General features: G+C 46.8%; 1 protein-coding gene across 4 annotated transcripts in view; it reads left to right on the top strand.

Moving 5' to 3' along the window:
• The first annotated feature begins 17,168 nt into the window (after nucleotides 1–17,168).
• The window catches only part of BRD3 (bromodomain containing 3), a 56,020-nt gene continuing 53,222 nt past the window's right edge, over nucleotides 17,169–19,966 (top strand). For all 4 annotated transcript variants that reach the window (XM_065418799.1, XM_065418800.1, XM_065418801.1 and 1 more), the window contains exon 1: nucleotides 17,169–17,298. The gene's annotated coding sequence lies outside the window, so the exon portion shown is untranslated. The remainder of the gene's footprint in view (nucleotides 17,299–19,966) is intronic.

The raw sequence follows: 19,966 nt of genomic DNA on the forward strand, positions 1-19,966 counted from the left end.
TTAAGAGACACATCCAGCTCAGTTCTCCTTTGTTGTAATCTAAGGTTGGTTGGTTTGTTTAAATAGACTAAGTTCACCTTTTTAAAAGCAGGTACTTATTCAATTGACATTGTTCCTACCAAAAAGTATTTGCTTTTCTTGTTGAAGATTATAATTCACATGTACTGTGCCCCACCTCTCACTTACTCCCTTGTTTGGGAGATTTCCCCTACCACTTCCAGGGTTCTCTTAATTTTTATTACTATTTTGCTAGTACCTAAAGATCTCAAAGTGCTTAACAAACAGTAATTAAGCATCTCAACAACACTGCATTTCCCCCTGCCCTGGGAGCTGGGTAAAAAAAAAAAATTTATTAACTTTTTTAAATAAAGCAAAACTATTTTTAATTATAATAGGCCCCAGTTAAGCACATGCCCAATTTTAAGTACCTGAGGTTTTGATGGGATTGCTCAGATGCATCAAGTTAGGCCCCTACATTCGGAGACAGAAGCTGGCATGGAACTCAGCCTCTTTCTTACTGAGTGGGGCATCTTGCTGAAAGCATTGATCTGTGATCTTTACCAGCTGCCGATTGGCCTGCAGGTGGAATGTAAGGTGTTGGTTATGATCTATAATAGGGCCCTACCAAATTCACAGTCTATTTTGGTCAATTTCACAGTCATAGGATTTTAAAAATCATAAATGTCACAGTTTCAGATATTTAAATCTGAAATTTCAGGTATTGTAACTGTGGAGGGTCCTGACTGAAAACGAGGTTGTGGGGGAGGGGAGTTGCAAGACTATTGTAGGGGGGTCACAGTATTGCCACCCATATTTCTGTGCTCCTGCCTTCAGAGCTGGGCAGCCGGAGGGCAGCTGCTGTCTGGGCACCCAGCTTTGAAGGCAGCATCACCGCCAGCAGCAGCACAGAAGTAAGGGTGGCAATACCATACCTACCACCCGAACTTCTGCACTGCTCCTGGTGGCAGCACTGCCTTCAGAGCTGGGCTCCTGGCCAGCAGCCGCCGCTTTCCAGCTGCCCAACTCTGTAAAATCTGGTCTCCCCTACAATAGCCAGATTTCACGGTCTGTGGTGATGTGTTTTTCCATAGCTGTGAATTTGGTAAGGCCCTGCCTATAGGGCCCAAATAGCCTGGGACCCCAACCTATCTGAGGGAATCACTTTTCTCTCCAGGCCTCGCTACCGCAACTTGAGCCAGATTCCCCTCTCATAAAAGAAAGGGGGTGGCTGGTGATTCTCTGGGAGGGCTTTTTTTTTTTTTCCTCAAAACAAACTTCTGATGGAACTTCCCTCCCCTACCCTGAAACTTCAGTGGAAACTTGTCTTGTTTCCTGCCCCATCCTCTGCCTGGCTCCTTGGCAGCCTGCTAAACTGGGAGCCTTGAAGCTTAAGAACCAGCACTCCCAGGGCTTCCTGGATCCCCTTCAGCCCATGGGGTAGGCTACTGAGGACCCAGGACTTTTGGGGTTTCTAGCCTCCCTTGGTCTCTGGCAGCCCCACAGGGTTGGGGACCCTGTCAGGGGCTGACTGAAACTGACATAATTTGTGTCAGTTTCACAGCTGCCCACCACTGAATAGCTGACCAAAATGCTAAGAATCTTATCAATTCCGGTCAGCAGCTGCTAAGTCATCCAGAGTGATCTGCTCCACTTGTAGCCTGGCTGACGGGCAGCTCGAGATCCCGGGGAGCAAATTGTGCTGTGAAAACTCCATATTTCAGGGTTTCCAAAACAAAGCATTGTGGGATTTCAGTTCTCTGAACATTTTGAAGTTTTTGGTTTGTCATCTCAATTGAGGATGAAAATTTGTGAAAAACTCAAATTTTTGCATAACTAAAATTTGGTTTCCCAGCCAACTGCAGTGTTGGGGTACCCACAGCCTTGGATAGGTGTCATTGTTTTAAAAATAGTTAAAATCGAAATAAACAAATAAATACCTTGCTGAAACCTGAGGTCCCAGTGCTGCTCCCATTGAAGTGAATGGGAATTTTGTCACAGATTTCACTAACAGCAGGTAAGCAGAATTAATTTTCTTCCTCTCCCCCTCCTCAAGCACTGACCCCTTTCCCTTCTTTATGATTTATTATTTGAATCACCGAGGCCTCTAGATGCCCCAACTCAGATCATTGTGCCGGCCGGGTGCTGTACAAACACAGATGCCTGGTCTACCTTTGAAAGTTGGACCAGTTAATGGGATGAATTGTAACTGAAATAGTTTTGGTACAACCCCTTGTTTGGTATACTGGTCTAAAGCGTCCTCCTGCTGGTATAGCTTATTCTCCTGCCCGTACAAACAGCTGTATCTGTATAAGCAGACATATAACTGCGTTCACACTCAGGGGGTTGTACAGCTTTGACTAGCCTGGTATAACTAAAGCAGCACAACTTGTAAGTATAGGCAAGACCCAGAGCCAATTCTCTGCTCCACCGCAGACTCCCTGTGGGACCTTGGGCAAAGTCACGCGGGGTATGTCTCCCGCAGTTAGCCTCTGAGCCCAGGTCAACAGACTCTGGCTTGCGCTACCCAGAGCCAGCCCTAGGCATAAGCAAACAGCAATTACTTAGGGCCCCGAGCAGCTCAAAGGGGGGCCCTATTAATTATTAGCATGTATTGTGTGGGGCCCCCCCAAAATATTCCTGCTTAGGGTTCCCAATGGGCTAGCACCAGCACTGCTGGGACTGCGCTGAAAACGACGGTGTCGGTGTTTTGGCTCAGGCCAGAGGCTGAGCTTGGATTCTGAAGCCCAAGGAGCGGGGTGGGCCCATGCCGCAGCTTACAAGCACTGTCTACACAGCTGTTTTTAACCTAGTAGTGCGAGCCCGAGCCTGTTGATCTTGGCTCAAAGATACTGCCGTGGGCGGCTGCTGCGGGGTAGACGTACCTTCAGTCACGTTGTGCCTCAGTTTCCCACAAGCTGTGCTACCTCATTGGGAGCATTGTGAGGAAAAATGCCCAGCCAGAAGCGGTGCTCAGATCCTATGTTAATGGGACCATAGATGTACCTAAGGTAGATAGAGAGAGCCCCTCGCAGTCTAAACTGGCAAGACAGATGAAGGGGTGGGAGGGGAAATAGAGGGAAAGTCACTTGCCCAAGGTCCCGCAGCTGGTTCAAGCCTCAGCTGCAAATAAAATCCCAGTCTCCTGCCTCCCAGCCCAGTGCCTTTTCCACTAGCCACCAGCACTGCCTCTCTTTTCACCCTCTCTGCTGCCTTCTCTTCTGCTCGCTTGTATTCAGGACTGTCCCCACCCTGAACACAACTGGAACTCGACCCAACAGCGGATATTTACTGCCCCTTAGTTCAGTGTTGGCCTGCTTCTGTCGGGAACGGAACAGCATCAGGGATGCTTCTCTGTGCTTTTCAATACAGCTAGATCAAAGCAAAGCAAATTCCTGCCCGTGGGCCTAATTGAGGGAGCTGCAGCAGAGTCATGCCTAAGTATATCTTCTTTCTATCAGCATTCTTTTCTGGTCAGTCTTTCCCTCCGCTTCCCCCATACATGTGTTTAACTGGCGGAATGATTTGTGGTTCCTGTCTTTGACTTTAAGGTGTCTTTAAGCCACCTTTGTGTTCCATGTTCTGAAGCCATTTGGGGGCTGCCATGATCTCTGATGTCAGTTAGAGCAGCGCTCCCCCGCGCCAGGCGCCCCTCACACCACTGCTCTCTACTGGATGGAATTAGAACTGCTAGGGCCATGTGTCATAGGCCCTGTATTGCTTACAACTAGTGGAGAGTATCCGTTAGCTCAAGTGATGAGGGCCTGCGCATTCGGAGTAGGAGGATCTGACTTTTATCCTTCCTCTGTCTTCACAACATCCCATGTGCTCAGTGTGTGCTGCACAGCGACAGCTACAATGTCCTAGATGGACATGGATTCATGGGCAGCGGGTATCAAAGGCCAGGGCAGGCTAAGCCTCCCCTAACCCAGGCCATGCCCCTGCCCATGTTCCACCCCGAGGCCTCACCTCCCTCCCTCTCTCCCCTAAAGCTGGTGGGGACTCAGCTCCAGGGCCACCCTGGGTGGCTCAGGCCAGCGGTTCGGCCCAGAGGTTGGGCCAGCAGCTCAACCTGGGAGTCGGGCCAGTGCCTCAATCTGGGGGTCCAGCCAGCCCAGGGGTTGGGCCAGCGATTTGGCCTGGCACCGGGGCCGGTCAGTGGCCTGGTGCTCGAGCCGGCTGATGCAGCTGGGAAAGGCCAGCCAGTGGCTCGGGGTGTCTGGGGCGGGCGGGCCAGGGCTCCTCCAGCAGTGGGGTGGAGGGCTGCGGGCGGAAGGCACAGGGCTGGCAGGTTGGCCTCCCCGAAGGGGGGGTTCACCTGCCGCCCCTGCATGAATTGGTTACAAAATACAGATTAAAAACAATGTGGTCAGTTTGTGATACCTCCTTTGGCTCTTGGATAGTTCACATTCTTCCCTACCATCTCATTCGTCAGCGTGGCAGTGTACCTGTTTTAGGGCCCATAGACAGCTTGGCATTGAGAGTCCCTTGGGTGGAGGCTCCATTTTCCCTTCTCCATCTGGAGAACAAGGGCTTGGCAGTGAATGCTGTGGAAGGATAAAGGCCATGCAGGCGCTGACAGACATTAGCATGCACTCAATGGTGTATTTTTCTTGGGGTAGCATTATCCAATGGTTAGAGCAAGGGGGACAGACTGTGGTCCCTTCACCTCACTGTGCCACAGCTTCTCCGGCACGGAAAGGGGGTGATAATATTTACCCACCCTCAGGAGGATGTTCGGATGATTATTGAAGTGCTCTGAAATCCTCAGATGAAAGGCAGTACAGTAGTGCAAACTAGAATTATTCCTTTCCAAATCCTGAACCTGATGTGTCACCCTTACTCAGGAAAGTAACCCTTACTTCGCTGAGTAGTCCCACTGACTCCAGCGGGAGCGTTCACGTGAGTAAGGACTACTCAGGGCTGCAATTATAAGCACTTATACCCTGACTCCAATACCACGGCTCCCTGCCTATGAATTCCTACTCCGATTACTTCTCTGACTCACCTACAACATAGTATTTAACTGGCCACTATTCCCCCCCCCCCCCCCCCTCAGCTTTTGCTGAATAAGTTCCCCATTAGCACTGTACCATTAAATCCTGGGCCAAGCTTGCAGCCCTGTAATGGGAGCTGCCCTTTGCGTACCTGGATGCATGAGGTCCCCCGAGGCCCATAGCTGCTGGTGGATGACAAAGTGGCAGGACTGTGACTACCAGCCTTGAGCTTTGCAGAGCTGGAGGAGTCACGGCTGCAGACTTTCCTGTGCTTAGTTCTATGCAGGCATTATATACTGACACATGGAGAGCAGGGAGTTACTTCGCAAGTGGAGAACTAGGTATATAGGGAAAGTGGGCACCTAGATCATTTCAAAGCTGGTACCAAGCTGTCAAGGAAGGAATGTGTCATAGCTGTACTATTTTAACTAGTGAAACTTCACAACACCGCTCCAAGGTAGAGGAGTGTAATTCTGCCTATTTTCTTGATGGGGAAAATGAAGCACAGAACGGTAAAGAAACTTGCTCAAGGTTTCACAGCAGGTCAGTAGCTAGGGCAAAATAAAACCCAGGTGTCCTGGTTCCCAGCCTGGTGCTCTAACCTCTTGGAAACACTGCCTCTCCTGATCAGGCAGGACCCGATCCTGCAAGGTTCCAAGGCCCAGCTCCTCAAAGGCATTTGGGCACCTGACTCCCATTGTTCCTGGGGCTCAACAGCAATGGTCTCTGAGAACCATTTTTGCTCCTATGACATTAAATGGGATTTTCTACAGATTTAGTTGAATTGGTGCAAAAACCGAGTGCAGCCTAGCCCCAGGAAGGGCACCCATTTTGCATAGACAGACAGATTCCCCTTTCCAATACCAGCTATCCATCATGGGGGGGTGTGGATGTGAGAAGCAGTCTGGTGGTAAGGGGTTAAAAGCAACTGTGCAGTGTGGAGGAGTAAATAAACTGCAGGTGTGCAGTTAACGAGGTACTAATTGGGTAACTGTGGGTGTGACTAAAAGGGACCACAGAGGCTAATCAGAGGGCTTTTGTTGAAGGCAGAATGGCTGAAGTCCTGAGCTCCCTGAATGAAAACAAAAAGCTGTTGAATGTTTTGTTTCTTTTGTCTCCCTCTTGTACAACATGGGGAAACTGGAGCTATGGCTCCCAAGAGTGGGCAGATTTTTAGGGTCTTGTCTATATTAGAAAATTGCACTGAATTAACTGAATCCACTTACAAACTAGTTTAATTGAAGGGTTGCACCTCCCTTCACAAACCCTCTGATTTTGGGTTATGAGTGCCTTATAGGGAGGTAAAAACAACAAGGAGTCTGGTGGCACCTTAAAGACTAACAGATTTATTTGGGCATAAGCTTTCGTGGGTAAAAACCTCACTTCTTCGGATGCATGGAGTGAAAGTTACAGATGCAGGCATTATATACTGACACATGGAGGGCAGGGAGTTACTTCGCAAGTGGAGAACCAGTGTTGACAGGGCCAATTCAATCAGGGTGGATGTAGTCCACTCCCAATAATAGATGAGGAGGTGTCAATTCCAGGAGTGGAAAAGCTGCTTCTGTAATGAGCCAGCCACTCCCAGTCCCTGTTCAAGCCCAGATTAATGGTGTTGAATTTGCAAATGAATTTTAGTTCTGCTGTTTCTCTTTGAAGTCTGTTTCTGACGTTTTTTTGTTCAATGATAGTGACTTTTAAATCTGGAATAGAATGACCAGGGAGATTGAAGTGTTCACTTACTGGCTTATGTATGTTACCATTCCTGATGTCCGATTTGTGTCCATTTATTCTTTTGCGGAGGGACTGTCCGGTTTGGCCAATGTACATGGCAGAGGGGCATTGCTGGCACATGATGGCATATATAACATTAGTGGATGTGCAGGTGAATGAGCCCTTGATGGTGTGGCTGATGTGGTTGGGTCCTCTGATGGTGTCGCCAGAGTAGATATGGGGACAGAGTAGGCAACGAGGTTTGCTACAGGGATTGGTTCCTGGGTTGGTGTTTCTGTGGTGTGGTGTGTAGTTGCTGGTAAGTATTTGCTTCAGGTTGGGAGGTTGTCTGTAAGCGAGGACTGGCCTGCCTCCCAAGGTCTGTGAGAGTGAGGGATCATTTTCCAGGATGGGTTGTAGATCGTGGATAATGCACTGGAGAGGTTTTAGCTGGGGGTGTATGTGATGGCCAGTGGTGTTCTGTTATTGTCCTTGTTGGGCCTGTCCTGTAGTAGGTGATTTCTGGGTACCCGTCTTGCTCTGTCAATCTGTTTCCTCACTTCCCCAGGTGGGTATTGTAGTTTTATGAATGCTTGATAAAGATCTTGTAGGTGTTTGTCTCTGTCTGAGGGGTTGGAGCAAATTCGGTTGTATCTTAGGGCTTGGCTGTAGACAATGGATCGTGTGATGTGATTCCCTAGGCCCCGATCCCAAAAGTATTTAGGTGCCCAACTGCCATTAATTTGAGTTAGCTGCCTCTATACCTGTGGGGATCTAGACTTTGATTTGGCTTATGCCAGTAATCTAAGGCACTCCTATACCAAAGCAGAACGCCCACACGCAAGGATTGTGCCCAATTAATAAAACTAGTTTAAACAATAAAACTAAAACAATTTAGTATGATTTTCTCGTGTAGACAAGACTTTATGGTATTCCTAGCAAATGTTTGCTTTTCTCCACCCTGAGCGGATGCAGCTAGGCTCATCAGACACAAGAGAATAAGAGTGGAGGTAGGTGAGCGATTGCCTTGTATGATGCTTCAGGATAAAAGCTGATAGGCCTCAGGCCCGGCAGGTAGCATCCCCCCTATATAGCATTGCACGCTTGGCTAGATGCAGGGGAATGTTGTTATTCTGGGATTAATTCTGTCCTGAGTTACACCTGGTACTAGTTAGTGGGGATGCACCAGGTACAGTTGAAGACTGGTTGCTTTTTAGATTAATATAGCACCCTGTAGCATCAAGATGCTGCTCAAGTGATCATTAAATAATCAGTATAACATTTCTGTAGGGTTGGTAGATCAGTGCTCTTGTCCCCTTTTATACATGGAGATGCCAAGAGGTTGGATGGCTTGCCAAGGACACACAGCAAGTCACTGGTGGGATTAGAATACAGAATGCCATGCACTCACCACTAAGCCCATGTGGCATCCCCACTGCCCAGGGAGGGGTTTCATGTTGTTTCATTTATAAGACTTCTCTGTGGTGCTCATCGTTATGTTATCCGGGCAGCTCACAACACTCCTGTGAGGCAGGCAGGCAGCCATTGTGGGGGGGGAAAGGAGGGGGGCAGGAGCACCACAATAGTTGAAATTCATTTAAAAGGTTGAAACTAATTTAACTGAGGATTTTTCTAAGTGCTCTAAAATCCACATGCTTGCCTGGCTTGTTTTAAAAATTGCTGGGCCTCATGGAGGTCTAAGATAGGGCTAGATGCCCAGCTGAGGTCACTTGAGTAAGGGCTTCCTGACATACAGCCCCTTCCCCTAGAAAAATCATGTGACATGAAAATTGTCTGGTTCTTGCATGCTTCTTTGCACATCCCCATGGCACAAATTCTGGCTCTGAGCCTCCTCAACTGACATCACCTGCTCAGGCCAGATCTCAGCTAGTGTCTGGCCCCCCACTGCCCCTTTGAGAAGCAATATTTAAAGGGGATTCAGGGTAGAAGTTGGATACACAATGTGGCATGAGACAATGAAAGTCATTTTTGCATATGCAGCAGGAGTTGGGGCTTTGTTGAAAGCCACAGTATTTTCAGACAGCCTGTTGTTGGAGTATGTGGGTAGTTCTAGGTAACGTGGGGAGGCCATAGTGTAGGTTAGTTTACCACTTCTTTTTTTACCACTAGACTCCATATTCCCCAAATGAGAAGCGGGTAAACTCCATTTCCCCATGTTTCCCTTAAACTACACTATTGCAGTTGAGGACTGTGGTCAAGGAGGTTTTAGATAAGGTCCCACCCAAGAAGGAGCTGAGCTTAATAATCAAAGAAATCCACAGCATAAAAGATTGTTTTGAAAACTGGTCTACCCCAATGGACTGGAGGAAAGTTTGTGATGCCAATTTTGAATCTTTTGATCGAGGGGTTCCCAATATACAGCCCCCCATATTGTTAATTTTTAAAATGCTCTAAAATCCAGGTGCATAAAGATAATCTTGAACTCTGGTGAGACACAACAAGGGCGGGGGAGCACTTCTCAGTGCAAATTTAGTCATTTCTTCAAGAGATTTGTCAGATACAGCCCCTTCCCCGCCCCTTAGAGGGAGCTGATTTTAATACCCCAATTGCTCTAAGATCCATGTGCATAAATGGGATTGTCTTGAAAACTGATATTTCACAACAGGGTCTCTGGGATAGACTTTAGGAGAGAGGGAGAAGAACACCCATTGAAATGAACGGATAAGTTCACATCTCTCGGAGCTATTGTGCTCATCTCTGAGGCTACGATTTAGTCAGGGAGGTCATGACAGTACCGCATGTCCGTGACTTTTTCGACTTCAGCTGGGTCTGGCCGTGGGGGCTGCAGCCGGGGCCGTGCGCCCCTGCCCTGGGGCTTCTGCTGGGAGCTGCAGCCAGGGCCATGCGCCCCCCATCGCGGCTTCCGCAGGGGAATGAAATCAGAGCCATGTGCCCCTGCTCCGCAGTTTGTATGGTTATTTTTAGTAAAAGTCACGGACAGGTCATGTACTCTGTGAATTTTTGTTTGTTGCCCATGACCTGTCCGTGACTTTTATGAAAAATAACCGTGACAAAATCTTTGCCTTACTCATCTCTAAGGGGTGTTCAGATTCCTCTGCGAACGTCGCATTGAGATGAGTGGGGTGCTGGGTTCAGACAGTGCAACTGGCGGAGCACACTGGCCTACGCTACAAAGGGAGTTTTGTAGCAGTCCAGTGGCCTACGGAAGCGCTCTCCAGGGCAGGGGTAAATGTAGGTGATGGTCCAGAGGAAATCCTTAAGACAAGGGCCAGAGGTGAAAGTAAGCCGGTCCGGTCCGGCGTACCGGCAAGAGCCAGTACGCCGTGCCGGACTGGACCAGCTTCCGCGGTGGTGATTTAAAGGGCTCAGGGCTCCAGCCAGCCCCGGGCCCTTTAAAGTGCCGTCGGAGCTCCGGCAGCCAGGCTCGGGCGGGGATTTAAAGGGCCCAGGTCTCCGTGGCAGCCGGAGCCCCAGGCCCTTTAATTCGCACATGAGCTACCAGCCACAGCCGGAGCGCCAGGGCCTTTAAATCTTGAAAGGCCCCGCCTCTTCCGGTTGAGGCCACACCCCCACTCAGGACTTGGGCGTACCGGTAAGTCCTTTAAATTACTTTCACCCCTGACAAGGGCCAATAGGTGGTGACATCTGGCAACTCTGGGGTGATTTGTGCAGCGTGGTCGAATATCGGCCAGGAGGAGCCAGCTGATGTTCACTAAGCCTGCACTAAATGTGGTTTTTGCCTTTGTGAGGACACAGTCTGATGCTTTCTTCTACAGTGCCCATCTGCTATGTCCCCACAATGCTCTATCTATCATATGGAAGGATCGAGTGCTACAGTGTTGCTCAGGGATGGGATGGGTCATCACTCAGAGGACAGCTTGCAGCCTGGGGCTGGTGCATACTTTGACTCAATTTGCTGCTTTCCAGAGGTTTAAACAGAGGTGCACTCGGTGTTCTGGAAAAGTGCGAGGCCCTGCCAGTCAACCTCAATTCTGCATTATCCAAGTTTTGGAGCAATTTATTATCTCCACTCTAGTGATGATAACAACACCACCTAGCTCTTATATAGCACTTTTCATCCGTAGCTCTCAAAACCTTTTACAAAGGAGGTCAGGATCATTATCCCCAGTTTACATTTGGGGAAACAGAGGCACAGAACAGTTAAAGTGATTTGTCCATGGTCACACAAGAAGGCTGTGGCAGAGCAGGGATTAGAACCCAGTTCTCCTTTATTGCTGTCTAGTATTAGAGGGGTAGCCGTGTTAGTCTGGATCTGTAAAAAGCAACAGAGTCCTGTGGCACCTTTAAGACTAACAGATGTATTGTAGCATAAGCTTTCGTGGGTGAATACCCACTTCGTCAGACGCATGTAATGGAAATTTCCAGAGGCAGGTATAAATATGCAGGCAAGAATCAGTCTGGAGATAACAAGGTTAGTTCAATCAGGGAGGGTGAGGTCCTCTGCTAGCAGTTGAGGTGTGAACACCAAGGGAGGAGAAACTGCTTTTGTAGTTGGCTAGCCATTCACAGTCTTTGTTTAATCCTGAGCTGATGGTGTCAAATTTGCAAATGAACTGAAGCTCAGCAGTTTCTCTTTGGAGTCTGGTCCTGAAGTTTTTTTGCTGTAAGATGGCTACCTTTACATCTGCTATTGTGTGGCCAGGGAGGTTGAAGTGTTCTCCTACAGGTTTTTGTATATTGCCATTCCTGATATCTGACTTGTGTCCATTGATCCTTTTACGTAGTGTCTGTCCAGTTTGGCCTAGTTTCTGTCTAGTGCCTTAACCATAAGACCTTCCTTACTCTGAAGCAGATTCTGGTCATTGCTGGAGGTAGCCTGTCATACCTATCATATCATATCTACAGGGATGTAACCCCGTGCTCCAGGTATCCCTAAATTTCTGACTGTCAGAAACTGGGACAGGGGGTGGATCACTCGATAATTGCCCAGTTCTGTTCATTTGCTCTGAAGCATCTGGCATTGGCCATTGTCGGAAGACAACAAGGAGTCTGGTGGCACCTTAAAGACTAACAGATTTATTTGGGCATAAGCTTTCGTGGGTAAAAATCTCACTTCTTCAGATGCATAGAGTGAAAGTTACAGATGCAGGCATTATATACTGACCCATGGAGAGCAGGGAGTTACTTCGCAAGTGGAGAACCAGTGTTGACAGGGCCAATTCAATCAGGGTGGATGTAGTCCACTCCCAATAATAGATGAGGAGGTGTCAATTCCAGGAGAGGAAAAGCTGCTTCTGTAATGAGCCAGACACTCCCAGTCCCTATTCAAACCCAGATTAATGGTGTTAAATTTGCAAATGAATTTTAGTTCTGCTGTTTCTCTTTGAAGTCTGTTTCTGAAGTTTTTTTGTTCAATGATAGTGACTTTTAAATCTGTAATAGAATGTAATAGAATGCTCAAGAAATTCCCAGCTACAGTACGGGAACAAATCTACATGGACACACCTCCAGAATCCCGACCAGGGGTATTCTATCTGCTACCCAAGATCCATAAACCCGGAAACCCTGGACGCCCCATCATCTCCGGCATTAGCACTCTTACAGCAGGATTATCTGACTATTTGGACTCTCTCCTCAGACCCTACGCTACCAGCACTCCCAGCTATCTTTGAGACACCACCGACTTCCTGAGGAAACTACAATGCATTGGTGTTCTTCCTGAAAACACCATCCTGGCCACCATGGATGTAGAAGCACTTTACACCAATAAAAAGAACAGGAGTACTTGTGGCACCTTAGAGACTAACAAATTTATTAGAGCATAAGCTTTCGTGGGCTACAACCCACTTCTTCGGATGCATATAGCATATATATGCTATATGCATCTGAAGAAGTGGGTTGTAGCCCACGAAAGCTTATGCTCTAATAAATTTGTTAGTCTCTAAGGTGCCACAAGTACTCCTGTTCTTTTTGCGGATACAGACTAACACGGCTGCTACTCTGAAACTTTACACCAATATTCCACATGAGGATGGACTACAAGCTGTCAGGAACAGTATCCCTGATGAGGCCACAGCACGCCTGGTGGCTGAGCTTTGTGACTTTGTCCTCCCCCACAACCACTTCAGATATGGGGACAACTTATACCTTCAAGTCAGTGGCACTGCTATGGGTACCCGCATGGCCCCACAGTAAGCCAACATTTTTATGGCTGACTTAGAACAACGCTTCCTCAGCTCTCGTCCCCTAGTGCCCCTCCTCTACTTGCACTACATTGATGACATCTTCATCATATGGACCCACGGAAAGGAGGCCCTTGAAGAATTCCACCTGGACTTCACAATTTCCACCCCACCATCAACCTCAGCCTGGACCAGTCCACACAAGAGATCCACTTCCTGGACACTACAGTGCAAATAAGTGATGGTCACATAAACACCACCCTATACCGGAAACCTACTGACCGCTATACGTACCTACATGCCTCCAGCTTCCATCCAAGACACATCACACGATCCATTGTCTACAGCCAAGCCCTAAGATACAACCGAATTTGCTCCAACCCCTCAGACAGAGACAAACACTTACAAGATCTTTATCAAGCATTCGTAAAACTACAATACCCACCTGGGGAAGTGAGGAAACAGATTGACAGAGACAGACGGGTACCCAGAAATCACCTACTACAGGACAGGCCCAACAAGGACAATAACAGAACACCACTGGCCATCACATACAGCCCCCAGCTAAAACCTCTCCAGCGCATTATCCACGATCTACAACCTATCCTGGAAAATGATCCCTCACTCTCACAGACCTTGGGAGGCAGGCCAGTCCTCGCTTACAGACAACCCCCCAACCTGAAGCAAATACTCACCAGCAACTACACACCACACCACAGAAACACCAACCCAGGAACCAATCCCTGTAGCAAACCTCGTTGCTTACTCTGTCCCCATATCTACTCTGGTGACACCATCAGAGGACCCAACCACATCAGCCACACCATCAAGGGCTCATTCACCTGCACATCCACTAATGTTATATATGCCATCATGTGCCAGCAATGCCCCTCTGCCATGTACATTGGCCAAACCGGACAGTCCCTCCACAAAAGAATAAATGGACACAAATCGGACATCAGGAATGGTAACATACATAAGCCAGTAAGTGAACACTTCAATCTCCCTGGTCATTCTATTCCAGATTTAAAAGTCACTATCATTGAACAAAAAAACTTCAGAAACAGACTTCAAAGAGAAACAGCAGAACTAAAATTAATTTGCAAATTTAACACAATTAATCTGGGCTTGAATAGGGACTGGGAGTGGCTGGCTCATTACAGAAGCAGCTTTTCCTCTCCTGGAATTGACACCTCCTCATCTATTATTGGGAGTGGACTACATGCACCCTGATTGAATTGGCCCTGTCAACACTGGTTCTCCACTTGCGAAGTAACTCCCTGCTCTCCATGGGTCAGTATATAATGCCTGCATCTGTAACTTTCACTCTATGCATCTGAAGAAGTGAGATTTTTACCCACGAAAGCTTATGCCCAAATAAATCTGTTAGTCTTTAAGGTGCCACCAGACTCCTTGTTGTTTTTGTAGATACAGACTAACACGGCTACCCCCTGATACTTGTCGGAAGACAGGATACTGGGCTAGATGGGCCATTGGTCTGACCCAGTATGGCCGTTCTTATGTACCTTACAGACCAATAGTTGATCCAGGATAGCAAAATCTGTGTTCCTACTGTGCATTGTCAGTGAGATACTTATGATTCTCTACTAGAGTCATAGCTTCATAGATACTTGGAAGTGAAGTTTGAATTGTGTGTATGATTTTTTTCAAACCAAGTGTTTAAGGCCTTCATCCCACAAAATGCTCCATGCAAGCAGGCATATGAGCAGAGCCCCACGGGAGTCAATATGATTCCATGTGAGTGCAGGGGCCCATCTGCACAGGACAGCTCACAGGATCAGAGCCTCATTGCTGTCACTAGTCCACATGGTATTAAGAGCTTCAGGCTGAGATCTCTCCATGCTGCTTGTTCTCTCCTCTAGCTGGAGGAGGTTACTTTAGCTGAGCCTATTTCGTTATTGCAATCAATCAGACCTTTCAATGGGACTGTTGTTCTGAGGTGAAGCAGGGGGCTGAATGAAGCCTTGCTCGCTGCAACACCAACAGTGCCACGGAGGCGTGGCAGAAATGACTGTGGCCGTCAGCTCTATTTCTCTATTTATCTTTTCTTTTTCTAAGTCACGATGCTGTCAGTCTGTGTGATCCAGGATCCCGAATTTGATTCTCAGCATATTGCACTTGGTGTTGTTAGCCAAATAGGGCCCGTTCTCCCCCCGGAGCTTACCTAATTACACCAAGGAGGCACGGAGAGACAAGAAGACGGGTACCAAGTTCTTTATTGATCGATCAGCTGAGCGGGTGCTCTCATCGGCTAATGCCAGAAGAGAGACACCCCTTACATGGCCGAACAGGCCCTTTTTATAACCAGTAACAAACAACTTAGCCTTCATCCTTTTGCGTCATTACGCTGACCTATAGATAATAGGTTACACAGGATACATATATTATTTTGGGGAGGGGGATACAAGAGACATCTGTGGCGGATACATTTATCATTTTGAAGGGAAAACAAGGTACATTTGTTGACCCTTTGCACTAAATACCTTGGGGATATATGGGGAAACAGCTGCATATACTTGTGAGCCAAGTGAGCCAATTAAATTGGTTAACAAATAGCTGACATGATTAAATGCATGGTTACATGCACGTCCTTGGTTCTATTTAGATCTTTAGGCCTTTTCTATCACTGTCCCACATGGACTATTAAGCCCAGATCCTGTAACCAGATCCATTAGCAAGGCCTCTCCAGTAGTGTGGAGTCCCATTGATTTCAACGGGACACCAAGGTCTGAGCTAGTAGATTTGGTTGCAGGATTGGGACCTAAAAGGGGAATGTTAATGGTAGTTACATGTGTGTTTACCAGATTAACAGGAATAAATGTGGGTTTGGTTGTACAAGCAGATGCAGCCTCAAATACTGTGGTGGCAGTGTTTTCTAAGAAATCTTCGAAAATGAGGTCCAATGGTTCACATTGTCAATGTGTTTCTGATTACTATATCCATGGCAAGATGGAAGTTTGGAGAGGACTAAAAGCACATTTTGCGCGGGGGGGAAGCATATACAACACTTTTTGTTTGTTTTATTTCATTTTCGGGTAACTGCAAAACTCCCTCAATGGAATGTCTCTGACTATTCCTTTCCCCACTCCCACAAGAAAACAAAATCATAATTGTGATGAGAACAGGCCTGAGAAATTTCAGTCCCGTAGGTCACATTTTTCAGAAACGTATCCTCTGAAAACAAGGCCTTACAATGAAAGTGCCTCCAACTATGGTTATAATAAACCAACTTATTAATTGGCATCTGTGCCTGGCTGTTTATATAACGAGCAGCATGGAAGCCTCTACTGGCATATGCATCCAGAGAGAAATCCCTTAACTACTTATTTTTTATACTGACATTCAAATGTTTCCGCTGGATTCATTTGTTTTTTAATTGCTATATTTTATTTTGTACTGAAGGAATTTGAATCATATTTTTGGTTATAATAATGTGTTGGTTTTTATATTGTTCTTTTTCCCAATGTTTGCATTTGTTGATCCAATTCAGCATATATTCTATTGCTCTTTTTGTTACAACTTGGTTGTGCTTCCAAGAATGTTCATATCTGATGCTCTTTAGAGTGTGTGTTTTTAATATCTACGCTTTATTTTTTTATGATTTGCATTTGTTGGATTATTGCATCATTTTTTATTTTGGTTTGCAATGGTTGATGAATGATACATATATTATGAAATGCATCAACCACTGCAAAACTGTAACATGATTTGCACTTGGATGCATTTCATGCCATGCTATTATGGCTTGCATTGTTTTTATTGTGACTTGTATTGCTTGTTGCATAATAACTGTGAGTGCGCTCTAGCCAATGCAAACCATACACAAAAAAAAGTATAAAAATACAGCTCATATGACCTTAGTATACAACTGCATGCATGTTTCCAGGAGATAAAAACGCATTATAGGGCTCTGAAAGAATCTGCACATTTCCAGTTGCACTTTTAAGGGCTCTTGTCGTTGTACCTTTAGAGACTGAGAGGAGCAAAGCCAGGCGGAGAGGGGAAGCCTGGATTTTGACCCAGCATTGTCTGCCCTTGGGGAGACCCCCAGCCAACAAATCTTTACAGATTTTTGCCGCAAGTCCCCCACAAACCAACCTAGATCTTGCCTCTCCTGAGGAAGGAGCATGTTTAAATGTCATATACGCCCGCTGACCTGGGAATAACCCCCTACTGTTTCTCTCTTCTGCCCGCTGGTCCAACGGAGGAAGAGTGGGGGGAGACAGACTGGAGGAGCGCGGGGGATGCTGGGACTTGCAGTCCTCAGGACTACCGCTGTCCTTTCCCATGCTTGGTGCAAAAACTGCCTTCCCCACATGGCTTTGCGCCTAGGCGCATGAGCTCTCCATAGCTTTAGCGCATCTATTATGCTGCCTTGCTGAGGATAAAAAGAAGAGCAACTGGAGGGACTATAAGGCAAACGTTGCTGGAGCTGCCGGGGCAAAGTAATCTATTTAATCTTACCCTTTATTCGTTCGATGCTTTGTTTTGCGTTGCTCGCACCGGGCCATGTTTTCTGGAGGAGGGGGAGTGGGGGGGGGGGAGGGGGTGAATGCAAAACCCACTTGGGAAAGGCTAATGCGCTTTTTTTTTTTTTTTTTTTGCAAGCCCTTTAACGCTCCCCTTGGTTCTGCAGCCTTTGTGCATTGCAACAATGTAACAAAGCCAGCTGGAGATCGGATACAGTGTGGCTGCTGATTTCTCTCGCTCTCTCTCTTTATATTCTTCTTCCCCCTCCTCCTTCCTCTAACCCGGCGCCCAAAGCAGCCCCATAAGGAGCTCTGGGGGGGATGTCTGCAACTGAGACCCTGCCTCTCGCATTGCATCCCCTTCTCTGCCGATCCATCCCCCCACGCCCCATCCCCCCAAAAGGCACAGACTGGAGTTTGTGCGGCGCTGGGAGGTCGCAGTCCATCGTCCTTACGGAAGGGATTTTTTCCTCTCTCTCTCTTTCTCCTTCTGCCCGCCATCTTTTGAAGGGGAAAATTAGGGGCGAGGAAAAAGGAGGGCTTCAGGCTTCATGTAAAATAACCATAATAATTAATAAAAGAGCCAAAGACCCGTTCGTAGCTCAGGCCACGCAGATGGGTTTACAGCTCCGCCAATCCCCTGCAAGCAAATGGCTAGTCAGTTACAAGCCCCTAGTCAATTTCACAGGAGCACAAAGTATTCCCCCCCCCCCCTCCTCCCCGTCCTCCGGTCCCCTTGGCTGAGCTCTGAGGTGCAGGAAGCCGGAGAGAAGGAGTTGGGGCCGTGGAAGTGTTTTCAAGGCGCGGAGTTGGTCTCTGCTGTCTGGTTTTTGTGCACCGAGCTCGAGGGTGCCCGGGTTGTGTGTCTGGCCAAGAAAGGGCAGCAAACTGCGAAGTGTGTCCCTGGGAGAAAAGCTTCTAATGTTGAGTGATCACTTGATTTGCTCACAGCCATTTCCCCGCCCTGGTTTACTACCCTGCAAGGTAGGAGAGGGTCTGAAGCAGGTTGCCTCGATAATAGTATAAAATGCATGTAAACATGGGGAGCGGGGGGGACTGAACCAAACTCCTGCAAATAAATTAAAAGAAAGGGATAGTTGCCTAAAGTGACACATCTTAAGATGTAAATCTCGGTGCAAAAAGAAACCTGGGCTACAAATAATATTTTGTGTGAAATCCAAATAAAAGAACGGTCACTGTGCTACCAACAGTGCCTCAGGTGGGGGAAAGAGAGGAGTTAAACATTTAAAACTCTGTCACTCTTTGCCATGTATACTCTTTGTTTACTCTTTGCCCCAACTTGGAAAATGGAGCTAGCCCACTGTTTCCAGTCTAGTCAGTTTCACTTTCAGGCTTTCACACTATGCTGCAATGTTTGGGTTACAAACATCACAGTGGGAGTGTTTTAGCCTAAAGGAGAAGTCCTACAGAATATAAATCCGGAGTCAATTTAACAAGGTTCTTTAGGAAATGTAACATCCCCATAGAAAGAACCCTTGGTAGGGCAGAGAATGATCTCCTTTCCATAGGTTTTCTTTTAACCATCCTGTAACAGGTCTGCCACATGGATATGTTTTTCCATTTTCCATCCGAAGAAGTGGGTTGTAGCCCACGAAAGCTTATGCTCTAATAAAATTGTTAGTCTCTAAGGTGCCACAAGTACTCCTGTTATTTTTGCGGATACAGACTAACACGGCTGCTACTCTGAAACATGTTTTTCCATTGATAGCTATAGGAATGAAAGCAAAAAAACCAAACCCAACCTTTTAGTTTAGAAGAGAAATAACACTCTCATTAACGCTGTGAAAGCTCTCTCTCTCCTTTTAAATACGAGCCTTAAAATTCCAGTTTAAGCCACTCTGCATTATTAAATAGTAGTTAGGGGAAAGCACAATTAGCAAAGCGCACCTGGTGTCCCCTGCTGGGGAAGAGCTGTTTTTGACAGGCTAGTTAGTATTTTTAATGCACACAGAGTTATGCGAGTCATGCTAAGGGGATGTCTCCAAATTAAACTGGAAATTAAGATCAAAGGCTGTAACACTGTCCTTAGCTCACCCTGTAATATGTCAAGGTGTTAGATAGGACTTGGGTCACCTACCGTATGTGCTATAATATTCAGGTTCATGGGGGGGGGGGTTAAAACTGCAGAATAACTTGTTTCCTTCAAGAACAAAAGGTGAGATCAATAATTGACAAATAATTACAGTTTTGTATTGCTTTTATCAAAGTAATACTTTGAGAAAAGGGGAATATGCTGCATGTGTTAAGTGCTCTCCTAATGTGAAGACCATAGAACTAGGAGACCAGGACTGCTCCAAACGACCTCTAATATATTTTGTTAGCTTAGAATTTTAGGGAGTTTCAAATTATACACCTGCAAGGCTTTGCTGAATAGCATGGCTTCCAGCCTAGATGCCTTGTTTTTATAAAAGGGTTCAGTTCACAATCTCTTGTGTGTGACTAGAATAAGCCCCAAGATCGTATTTCTCTTTTCCTTGCCTCAGTCAATTTAAAATATGCATTCACGTATTTGGTGCTTTCAGACAATGCTTAATAAATGAGGTGGGCGGGTGTGTAACAGTTGTCCTCAAAATCCAGTGTAAGCTTGACCACAATTCTATGTGCTATGCTGTATATACAGTAT

Source organism: Emys orbicularis, chromosome 18, assembly GCF_028017835.1.
Source record: "Emys orbicularis isolate rEmyOrb1 chromosome 18, rEmyOrb1.hap1, whole genome shotgun sequence".
Lineage (NCBI taxonomy): Eukaryota > Metazoa > Chordata > Testudines > Emydidae > Emys > Emys orbicularis.